The following is a 12,529-nucleotide window of genomic DNA, read 5'->3' as shown; positions in this document are numbered from 1 at the left end:
TCGATAATGATCCGTTTATATTCATTTTTTATCTTAAACATTCCTGAAAATACACCAAGATGCCACCTCTCCAGATCCTGGGACCCAATGGCCTCACAGAGTTGTATAGCAACACGGTATTAATTGCTAATCATCCACCAAAAGAACAGCAGGCCACAGGAAATGGCGACCTAAAAACAGGGGTTATTTGCTCTGCTTCACTGTAAAGAAATGTTCTTATTATTAAAACAACGTTGTTCACAGTTTTGTGCCCTTGAAGTATCACTTACGCGGTGCACAGACGTCCTGAACCAAACCGACTTCTTAGGTTCGATGTCAGATGGAACTACAGACTTTTGTCTGTGAACACGGAACAAAGATAGTCGCAGTCGGTGGAAACTGGATGTGATTCAGGAGTTCACACCGGGGACTTGACGGGTTTCCGTCTAACGGTCTGCAGGGCCGGCCTGGCCCGTGGGGTCCCACCGAGGGCCAAGCTCGGCCCGGCAGGCACACCTGGGCTCGTGCCCAGCTGGCCTGGCCAACAGGGACAAGCCGCGTGCTCCGCGCGTCCTCCCCATGCAGGGCTGGCCGGGTACCCCACGGGCAGCCCGGCATCCTGGGGCTCCCCCCCCCACCCGGTCCTCCCTAGGCCCTGGCTCTCCCTCATCCCCGGAACTCCCTGAGTCCTCGTCCTCCCTCATCCCTGGTCCTCCCTGAGTCCTCGTCCTCCCTCATCCCTGGTCCTCCCTGAGTCTCCATCCTGCCCCGCCCACAACGCCACCGGAACCAGAAGGGGACGCTGGAGGAAAGATCGCCCTTCCCTGAGTGCCCGCGCACGCTGGGCACACGGGCGCCTGCAGTAGGCACACACCTGAGCAGCAAGCAGACCTATCTCTGAGGTTACTTCTGCATCCATACCTCCTTTGGACCCAGAGAGGTCCTCAGCCTCTGAGGTCACTTCCGCATCCGCTGCGGCCACGCCTCCTCTCCACCCTCAATGACAGCCACGCCCCCCCACCCTCCACTGTGACCACGCCCCCTCCCCACCCTCCACTCCTCTCGGCCCTCCACTGAAACCACTCCTCCACCCGCCGTCCACTGAGGCCACACCTCCTCCTCCCCTCCACTGTGGCCACGCCTCCTTCCCACCCTCCAGTGTGACCACGCCCCCTCCCCACCCTGCACTGTGACCCCGCCTCCACCTGGTCTTCACTGTGACCAGGCCTCCTCCTGCCCTCCACTGAGACCACGCCTCCACCCGCCCCCCACTGAGACCTCCTCCCTCCTGCCCCCTATATAAGCTTTCTCTCACCCGCATCTCCTGTGGGCTGGCAGGTGCCTTCTGCTATCCGCAGAGGCCTGTCTTCTCCAGCCCAAGAGTCTGGTGCTGCCCTTTGGGAGCCATAATTGGAGAAGGATGCCTTGCCTTTCAGGACCATGGATAGCTCTTGAGCAGCCATGATGCAGGGCTTCTCCAAAACACTGCTCTTTGTCTGTGAGTCCTTCCTGGTGGCTGGGACCCTGTCCTCAGCACTGCTTTTTGTGAATCTGCCCTGGTGGTGTGGACCCGGGCACGAGCCCAGCTCTTTGTCTGTGAGTCCATCCTGGTGGCAGGGACATGGGGTGCTCAGGCAGTGAGTGACCACACCCCATCCTCCCCGGGAGCCCTGATGCCCTCCTCCTGTCTCCCCCACAGCGGCCTGGCTGCCACAGTCCTCCCCGCATTGTCCCCCTCCCCCCACAAGCCGTAGAGCATGCAATGTATATTATTTAATGTATGTTACATATTTATTATACATTAATGTACTGGTTTATATTATATTTATTATTTATATTAAATGGTATACATTGTATATTTTAAATTATAAGTATATACACATAGCCTCACAAATGAGACAAAAGTGCTCTATCATTTATTGACATCTCTATCATTTAAAAATTCTGGCAAATACCATTTTTCTGAACTACAATTATTTTTGATAATGAATTTGAAGTAAAATCATTAAAATTGGAGGGTCTATACTATACATTACTATTATACTTCAAAATAAGTTCATTTTTCATAAAATATGTAACATATAACATTTTGAATTTTCCTTTCATTGTAGAAAATCTATTTAAACTTTTAGTTAAATTAGATGAATGCCTAAAATTTTACTTTGGTTTGGAACTTGCTCACTGTATTTTGTGATGGGAGTACCACAAATTTAACGTATCAATAGGTTTCTAAAAATGAAGATCAAAATACATTTTTCTCTATGGCTTGAATAACATGTATTTACTAGATTCTGAAATGCATTAACTTTTTCCTATTTCAATTATGGTTTTGAAGGATGTTAAAAGTTAAATCTCAGATCTCATTTAGAAAATCATAGCAACATTTTACCTAAATGTCAAGAACTTCAACAGTAAATATCATGTCTCTTTTCTGTAATGTCTTTTTTTACTTTTCTAGCATTTCTCTTTATGTTAGGCTACTGCATATCTATTTTTTTAACTAATAAATAGATCTCTACCATCAAAAATAAGCAGATGGTTTCCAAAGGACATTTATGCTAACAACTTTAGTGAATCTTCACTTGTTAAAGAGAATATTTTACTTCCTGTAGTCCCAGAGTACTGCTTCCTATCTCTTCTTCCTGTATGTGATCTCTCTGCCAGGGCTTGTCCAGGACCACTGCATTTATAAGCACAGTGAACACATGGCACCCATTCCAGCACCACACACTGCTGCTCAGGATGAAATGCACACATTACATCACTCTTGCCTTAAACCTTCTGTTCTCCAAATGTATTTCTGCTCAGTCTGGATATGCAAGTGTTTGAGAGAATTGGATAATATAAACGGAATACCGATTACAGAATGTGATGCACAGAATGTATTTATTTCACCAAGCAGTGTAAGCATCATTTGGAAACTTGTTAGAGAGGCAAATTCCAGGTCCACTGGTAAACTATCACAACCTCTGGGCCAACAACATTCCAAATATATACAGATACATTTGTGTGTGTAAAAAATATATACCTTATATGTATATTAGCATATGCATATGTGCATTCAAATTGTATATATGTATATGTATACATATATATGCAAATTGCATATATGCATATGTACATGCAAATTGTATATAGCATATGTTTACATATACATGCAATTTGTATATATGCATCTATATACACATATACATGCAATGTACATATGCATGTATACACATATATACATATGTAATTTAAAGAACATTGTCATATGCAAAGCCATGTGAACTAGGATCATGTGTGTTTCTCATTCACTTATGAGTCTATGAGGCTGCTTGGATACAGGACTTTGCCTGCAACATTTAATCTCAACCATACTTACCTGTACAATGAAGCCAATGGTGTCTATATTGAGCTAGATAAAGGTGGGGAAGTGAATGTTTATTTACTGTGAAGTATACTATTTCATGCAGCCCCCGCCCCCAGGAACACACTTTAGGCAAAGCACCCCAAGGCCGAGGTGGGGATTGCTTCATCCTTGCCTCAGTTAACTATGCATCCATTTTCCTATATACCTACTGAGTCACACACATTTCTGAATGAAAAACTCTTAAGTGAAGAAAGTGTAGATTGTGAGGACACCAGTTACAGCCTGTCATAAACCCCACACACCTTCCATTCAAACCCGGCCCTGAGGCTGGGTGCACACAGCCCTGATTTAGATATTCAGCACCATACAGAACAAGAAAAACTGAACTCAGGCATATGGCTTGGAAACTTTATGTAACCCAGCAGTTTATGAACATCTTGAGAGCATACTAAAGGGAAACCTTGACACTTCCTTGGTGTGACTTACTGAGACATTATTGAGTAATTCCCCGCTGAGTGTTTCCATTGCTTCCCAAGTCTGTCAGGTGTTGATAGACAATGGTTTCATTTGCATTTGTTCTCTGTGGGTGGTGTCTGGCAAAGCTTCGAGTCAGGAGAGTCCAGTCCTGTGTTTACTGATGGATAGAGAAATTGGCATGAATATTTTGAATGACAATTTTAAAATATGTATCAAAGATCTCAAAAATAAACTTCCTATCTTGGGTTCAACAATTCTTTTCAACCAACTTATTCTGTGTAAAAAAATAAGAGAAGAATGAGGAAGCAGTTATAAATATAACTTTCAGAGAATTATTTTTATCATTGAACAGCTGGGAGTGTATTTGATTCTGTTCAAAAGTAAATATAATAACAATAAATTTTCTAAATAGATTCTTAATTCATTACACCCTGTGTTTAAATAGCAGCACACTGGTTTTTCTTTATGATGTGTATTCATTTAACTAATGTTTAATTTTATATGTCCAGAAAGAAAATAGGAGAGGAATAAAATTGGTATATATATATATATATATATATATATATATATATATATATAACAAAATATATTTCTTCAAAGATGAAAGAAACATTACAATATGATGAAGTGTTTATAACTGTGATCAATTTTTTTAAGACTAGAAACATGGGGCTGCTTTAAAACTAATAAATAAGTAACAAGAAAATTTGCTGCACTATGTATTCAAATATGGAAAGACTACATGTAAGGGTAGTAATTTATATTTTTATTTTACGAACTTTATTGATATATAATGTACATATGATATAATCCCCCCACTCAAAGAAGGCAAGTGATCTAAAGAAAAAGGTAGTATTTTAATTGGCAAAATGAAATTATTTAATACAATTTCCTAACACAAATTTAATATGGAAGAGCTCATCCTAAGGAAGAGAAGAAATCTAAAGCATGGCAAAAACATTTGTTTAAACAAATCAGTATGTAGGTCAGATAAATGTGACATAGAATACATGTCCTTGTGAATAAAAAGTTAAATGAAATGACAATAAAGGTAATTCATATTGTAAGTTTAATGTCACCCTAGCATGTTATGAGATGATCAACTTTTAGAAACAGATAGCAGCGCAAACGACTGGCTAGCTTCCATTGGTCTGAGTGACACTCATAGGGTCATGCCTTTACCAACTTTCAGGAAAGACAGAAAAAGGAAAGTGACACACTATTGATGGGAATGTGAGATACTAATCTGACATACTGAGCCATAAAAATAAACATCCAGTTAAAACTGGGGGAGAAGAAACAAACAAGACGTGTTATACACGCATACCCAACGGACATCGGATGTATGCCATCCTCATGCCCACACATTTTACAATGCAGGTAAAAAGACAAAGGTCCAGCAGGAAAGCACTTGCTACAAGGCTCACACAGGAGTTAGATCGTCTCCGTGGCTACATCTATCTAACCGTTGAGAACTTTCCAGAGCAGAGTGCAACTCACCAGGGGGGCGCTGAGGGGTAAACGTTCACAAGCAGTCAGTGAGGGGTTATAGGGCTCCCCTGGAGCTCCTCCCCTACTCCCAACACCCATGGAGACAAACTTTAACTCCCTCAAATCTAAAGCACGAAGAGCTGGCTGTTGCCAGGAAGTCCTGGTGGGCTAATAGATATTTCATATTTCATGAGCTCTATACAGTGAAAAATACGCAAGCACCATGCAACAACCTGGTGCATTCATTGTCTGTGTGCTCCAGAGATATCACAGGAACTCACACTGTCACCAAACCTGGGGGACATGGAGAGCACACACTCAGGTAAAACAAGTCCCAGATAAAGGAAGAAGTCCTCTGAAAAATTAACAATAACTGCTGTCAGCTCAGTTCAAACAATGGAAACTGGAATTTGGATTCCTAAAGAGGAATACATTTGTTTTCTGTTATGACAATAGTACACATACATTTGTCAGGACCAGGAAACTTTTCAGAAGAGTTTGGATGATGCACAAACTCTGTTTGTTTGACACACAAACAAAGGAAATGAAAGGGGGCATTGATCAAGATATATTGTATTCATAAACTACTTCGTTAAATGGCAGCTCCTTTGTACAACTACTTAAAGACAATAATGAGACACTTTCTAAAAATTAAAAAAGGTAAGTGGATAACCTGGAGTATGTAAATCCATTACTCATTTAAGATGCCAGACAATTTGAGTTACAAATGAATGGCTTTATAGGACTGATTTATATTTTAAATATTCGCAAGAGATAAAAACTAAAATTGGATATACTTGAAAGGAGATAAGTGTTCCTAATGTAAAAAAAGACAATGAAGATGTTTATAAACAAGTCCAACTATAATTCATTACCCTCAAACTTCCCCTCCCCCCAATCAAAACCCAGCTCTAATTCTTAACACAGAAGTACAACTGACTAATGGAGAAAATAGAGAATCTGAAACATGAATTCACTCCATGCCGTCCCAGTGACTCTTGGTTTATCTTTGCCTTCGTTTTCATATAAAGGGCTCTCTGTAAGCTCAAATCACCTTCTTGACCAGCTTGACATTGGCTTCTTCAGCAATCAGGGTTTTTATTATGTTCAGACTCCCAACAGCTGGGAACATGAACAAATCCCCCTTAAGTGTTCCATACTTTCCTATTGAACTGAACTTATTTGCATTCAAAAAATACAAAAATATCCCAGAAAAAAAAAAGAAAACACATGCAAAATAAGAGATTGACTTTTGAAAAGAATGCATCTACTACGACTTGGGAGAGAATAAAGATGTTAAAATTGTCAGAAAATTCAAGGAAATTATCATTGAGAACCTATTGAAGTTACGATCTTGCAATATAAAACACATTGGAAGAGAAGAAACCCAAGGTGAAATAATAATAAATACATTAACTTACAGTATTGGTGTACAAAATCAAAGAAAAGCTTATTTCCCTGTAGCTGTATTAGAGAAATTATATCGCAGGTGTCAACATAGGTCAATCTTTTCATCTAAAAGATCCCAATTTGGACATATGGTAGACATACAGACACACAGTAAGAATCCCTGTACCATAAGCTTTGACCTTCCTTGTGGGGCAGGAATTCGAATTTCTCCGCAGGTTCTGCCCAGGTACTGTGGGCCTTCCCACACCCATATTTTGAAGGACAGCCAGAGTAGAGTGGCTTCAGTGTCAAATGGATGCCCGGAGCAGCGTCGTCCACACTTAGACCACCTGAGTGGGTTCAGTGGCTTGGTCCACACTAGCCCAGAAGTGCTGTTCTCTGTGGCCTTGTCCTGAATGGGGTTATGCCACCCTTGGGCAGGGAGGTAAATGCTCTGCCCTCACTCTTGGAAGCTCATACATGAGGACTAGTGATAGCACTGCTTCGAATATATCACCATACACTCTTTCATAATCAGAGTAATCCAAAAGCAAACAGTCACAGCATTTCCATGATGTGGTTTGACAGGCATTGGTGTAAAGAATCATGTCACCATTTGCATGATTATTGTTTTCAGTTTTTGAGCAAGAGACAAAAGCATCTGTGATTCGAGTAAATGATTTACTTGGTGTGTTGGTACTAGGGCTTGGATTCAGAAAACGGAGGCAGTCCCTGAGCTTTTTTGCTCTAGGCTGGAGCTCTACCTCTTGAGACCCATCCACCTCAGGCTCTTTCGGTGATTATTGTAGATAAGAGTCCCAGGGACTTTTACACCCAGTCTGGACTCCAATGGAGATCCTCACATTTCAGACTCCTGAACAGCCAGGATCCCGAGCAGAAGCCACCAGCACTCAGATTACTACAGTGATTTTTGCTGTCAACATTTTGAGTATAACAATTACTGAGGTAATAGTAGTTATACCTAAAGCTCCCATGTTGCTAAGTCTTTGCAGAGACTTCTTAAATGTGCTTTGACTGATTATAGAAGCTTGGTTTCGGAATTCTCTTAAATATGTAATTATGTGTCCTTTTGGGTGAAATGTTTGCCTGACCTATCCTAACTACCTGGATAACAATTATTTAAAGTGAATTTCAACACACTGCCAGCTCAGCTATGTTCCTTTTGTGTAGTATGCCCACACAGCTATAGAATTGTTCTACAGGCTATGTGCTGAAATCAATCCACATCGATACTGTAATTTTTAAAAATATTTTTAAATTATTGATCAGAACATTGATGTATTCATGTACATTTTAAAAATTGTCTCTTTCCTCCTAACAATCATAATCATTAAAACTTCATTAGTTCCTAGGTACATATTTGCTTTTGATTTGGTTCGTGCACATGAGAACTTGTCATTTCTAACTATTCTAAAATTCTGTCTTAGAATAAATTTCTGAGTATAAAACATTTTACAAAATACTAACTTTTTCCAAGAGTGCTTTTTATAATGTAAAATGTGTTCAGTCTCTCTAGATAGGTACAGTTAGATGAGAGATGATCGATAGATAAATCGATGTTAGGTAGATAATGGATGTTAGATGATAAATGATAATGAAGATAGGCAGATAATGTTCTGTAATAGATGTTGGGTAGATGATAGAAGATAATGGATAGATAGGTAGATGATAAGTAGACAGGTAGATGGGTAGAGATTTGAAGGCAAGCATTTTCATATGGTATTATTTTCTCAACAACTCTTCACTAGTCTTTCTGATACTTTTCATAACTTTTCAAGACCAAATTTGATTCCATAAAATATTTTCATTTAAATGGTTTAAAAGTAAAGTATGTTAACTTTTAACTGTTAACTTCCACTAGAGCTCAAGATCTGGATTGGTTGGAAGCATCATTCATTCCTAGAAGTCACCGGGTCACAAGGCTATGATAGAATGATGTTGATTTATCTATTTCTCTTTTTCCTAGTGCTTAATCTCCATTTAACGCTTTAATGCACAGGCTTCCTGATTTTCTTTCACTTTCCTCAACTAAAATTCAGGATTTAAAAACAGTATTTTCCAATATGTGAGCGATGGCCCTATGACTGACTGAAAAAAATTAGTTACTTTAGTTCTATATTTATAAGATGTGAATATTAAGCTCAGTCATAGAACTACTGAGAATACCAGGTGAAAAATGTGTTTAAAGCCCTTACTGTAGTATCTTAACACAGAGCTGGCAGTGTATGCATTATTTATCTTGTGATTTTGGAGTTATTTCCTTCTGGTGGCAAAAATCCTGAAACTGGATTATGAAAGGCAGGACTCACTACAAGACATAATCTAACTATTAAGAGATTTTTAAAGGATTATTTCTTCATTGTGAATTCTTCCGCCACCACCATCTTTGGCCTGGAATGTGCCTCTTCTAAAGAGCTGAGCAGCCCCCTCTGCCAGCTGCAAAGACACTGTCCCAACAGTGAAGCCAACACCTAGCTCTCTGTGCCAAGAGAAACTTCATGAGGGTGAAATCACCATGCTTGCCTGGAGTAGACACTGCCCCCTGCCTTAGGTAGGGGGCAGTGCAGCTTGCTGTAAATCCATACTGCGGGAATAAACTTCACGGAAAACCAGTGTGTATGGGAACGATCACCATATTTGCATGAAATCAGAAGAGATGATCCGTCTAATTAATTATAGGTCAGGAAATGGACTAGGTTATAAGATTTCAGCATAGAATATCCTCTGACTGAGATGACTTTCTGGAGTTATGCATGACTCTGGTGATTGTCTTGTCAATGGATTGAAAATTATTTTTAGTCCTTGATATTGATTTCCTCTCTACTATACATAACTGTAGGTGGAAGTCACAAAGACATGTCTTCAATGATCCCTTTATCATCTAAGACTACCTTATGCCTCTGATAGCATGCTTTCTGCAGACGTATGATGTTTGTGCTCCAGTCTTGTTCTGTCATCTTTACCCGAATCAGCAGAGCTTTGATTTGAGTTTTTCCATCTTGTGATGGGAGAGCCATGGCTATAAAATACCTAGTTTTCCTTTCTTAAAATAGTTGTGCTGTATTATTGAGTACGCCCCCGTGTCAGAAAGTAAAATACTTGAAGACTTTACAAAAACAAACTAGAAAAGGAAGTGATGCAGTGGAGGGTAAGTGGGGAGGGGAGAAGAGGAGGACAGGGGAGGACAGGGGAGGGAATGGGAGGACAGAGGAGGGGAGGAGGGGGGAGAAGGGGAGGGGAGTGAAGGGGAAGGGAAGGAAGCAGATTTTGCAAAGAAAATAAAAAATGCACGGCTGCATGAACACTTGTTCATGATGTCTGTAGAATTAATCTCTACCATGTACAAGGGTTTGAAATGGTGTGACCTCAGGTGGTTGTGGCTTGTGATTAAATTTACACAATATTCAAGTTTTGCCCTCTAGTTTCTACTGGTTATGGGTTTGGCTATAGGAAATCTTCATATGGAATACAGAATTCCCAAAGAACACTTTTCCCAAAGAACACTTTAGGCTACACGCTAACATTCCAAGTTTTATTTGAAATGTCAATAATATAAATCCTGTTTGGGGTAGCAGAAAAGTGTACCCTGCAAATTTCCAAAACGAAGTCTTCTGCAGTGTCTCCCTGCAACACTCTCCCCCCCACCCCCAACACACACACACCCTCCCCGGGCCTCGGCATGAGTTTTATGTGAGTTCAGAGGCACAGCTGACCACCAAGGCCCTTAGAATCAATTATTTTTAAATTTTCAATCTGGGTTCAGGCCTGGGCATGGGAGCCATGGGAGTTATGGCTGAGTGTGTGGCGACTTGTTACTGGTGCTGAGATTTCTCAGGCCACTTTGATCGAGCTTGATCTATTGCTGCATTTGGTTTTATAGATCACGAAGGAGGTTTTCTCCACCACACGTACAGCTTCAGAATGCTCGGAGAATTGCTTGATAGAGTCCTTCGTGGAGTATCTGCCTCTAAGAAAACTATATCTGCTATAGAAAACTAATGTGCAGAGATGTAAATGAAGTACTAGTCACAAAAAAAGTGTTAAGAATGGAGATTTTACTATTAAACTATCAGCCAAATTGTAAATATAGGTATATATCTATATAAGTGTATATTTTCACATACATATACAAATAGATAAAATAATGTGTGTCTGTGTTTGTACATATACATGTATCGGTAAATACACAAATATATATTTATGTACATAGTCTTATAGACTTCTATATTATTTATGAACACATTTGTATATACATTTATATGCTTACTTAGATACACACATTACTTCTGATGGCCTATCTTTCTGATAATTTGCACTGATATTTTGGAAACTTTAACACAAAGCTGAACTTAGTCCTCTATGTTTATCATATATTAATTTTTCACCACTGTTGAGATTTCACTTTCTCGGGTGGTTATTGACCTTTTATTCGATTTTGATTTCAAGAGTTAAGTAGGTTTCCTTGTATCTGATTAGGAAATGGGAACCTAGGCTTTTATAAGGCCAGCTTGTTAACATTAAAGCGAAACAAATTTCCCAACTTTCTCTAGACGTCTTTATGTCTTGAGCAGAAGTGCTGAACAACACGTTTTCTGGGTCATTATAAATTGTTCATTTCTTACACCCTCCACAGCATGGATTCCTCTCTCTTCTGAGGCAAAGCTATTCCTCTTACTGCTTGCTCCCTACAGAGGAAGGGTTCTTTCACTTCTGCGTGAGTCTGTGGGGGTCTGTGCACACCACAGGCTTCTCAAGATACCAGGCACCCCCAATGATGTCACCCTGAGCTCTGGCCTACATGTTGGACACATTACAATACAATATGCTGGTTTTACAGGTCTAAAGTCAAGTATGCTAAGAAGCACTTCATGTGGGAATGAAATGGGTGTGGCTATCCTGCTAGAGTAGCATAGGATGGTGATGACATGACGTTCTCCTCGGTAGAGAGCTTCTGGAGTGGCTTCCCTGCAGGAACGTTCATTTGCTGTCAGACTCAGCCCTTCCATGCCCGTACACCTCCTTTCCTTTTCTGGGAATGGCTACTGTTCCCCCACATCATTGCTGTGATCAATCTTCCCCAGTGACAGAGCTAAGAACAGGACCGGGGAGTCTTCACTCCAGAATGATGAATTCCACCTTCTGTGAAAGACAGCACCAAGACTTTTCTTCCCCCTAAAGTCAGACATATTTTAAATTACAGTTCCCTGTATTGATGAATACCTTGTGAAATTTGGATGATTACATCCATTTAGTGCTTCACATATTAATGAATTAATACCAATACATTAAATGGCATGAGTTGGGGCTCCATAAATCTCAGGTAAAGCTACTCATGGCTCTGAGGACAGTTCATCATCAGTTTTATCCCAATTGTCTGACAGTCATGAGTGATTTCCAGGCCATAGTAACTGAAATGACTCTAATCCACTTTAGAATTAATGAGTTCTATTCTATTCTATTGATACAAAAGATTTACACTCCATGCAGAACTAATATAAGATGGAAAGATTTTATGAACATAGACATAAGTAGCAGGAAAATCAAAGCACACAGTATAGGATGAGAGATGGGACAGGTCTCAGAAAGAGTCCTCTTTGCATAATAAATTCTCCAAAAAATGCTAAAAAGTGTATTCTCCCTCCCTCTCTCTTTCCTATTTTTGCTGCCAGTATTTGACCTTGAATTCAGGACCTGGTCAATGCCCTTTAACTGTTTTGCTCAAGGCTGGTGCTCTACCACTTGAGCCACAGCTTCACTTCCAGCTTTTTGGTGGTTAATTGGAGAAAAGCGTCTCATGTACTTTTCTGTCTGGACTGGTTT

The sequence above is a fragment of the Dipodomys spectabilis genome, unplaced genomic scaffold (assembly GCF_019054845.1).
Source record: "Dipodomys spectabilis isolate Male_0828 unplaced genomic scaffold, ASM1905484v1 ptg000457l, whole genome shotgun sequence".
Lineage (NCBI taxonomy): Eukaryota > Metazoa > Chordata > Mammalia > Rodentia > Heteromyidae > Dipodomys > Dipodomys spectabilis.
The sequence above is the reverse complement of the archived record's forward strand: the minus strand, read 5'-3'. Positions refer to the sequence as shown.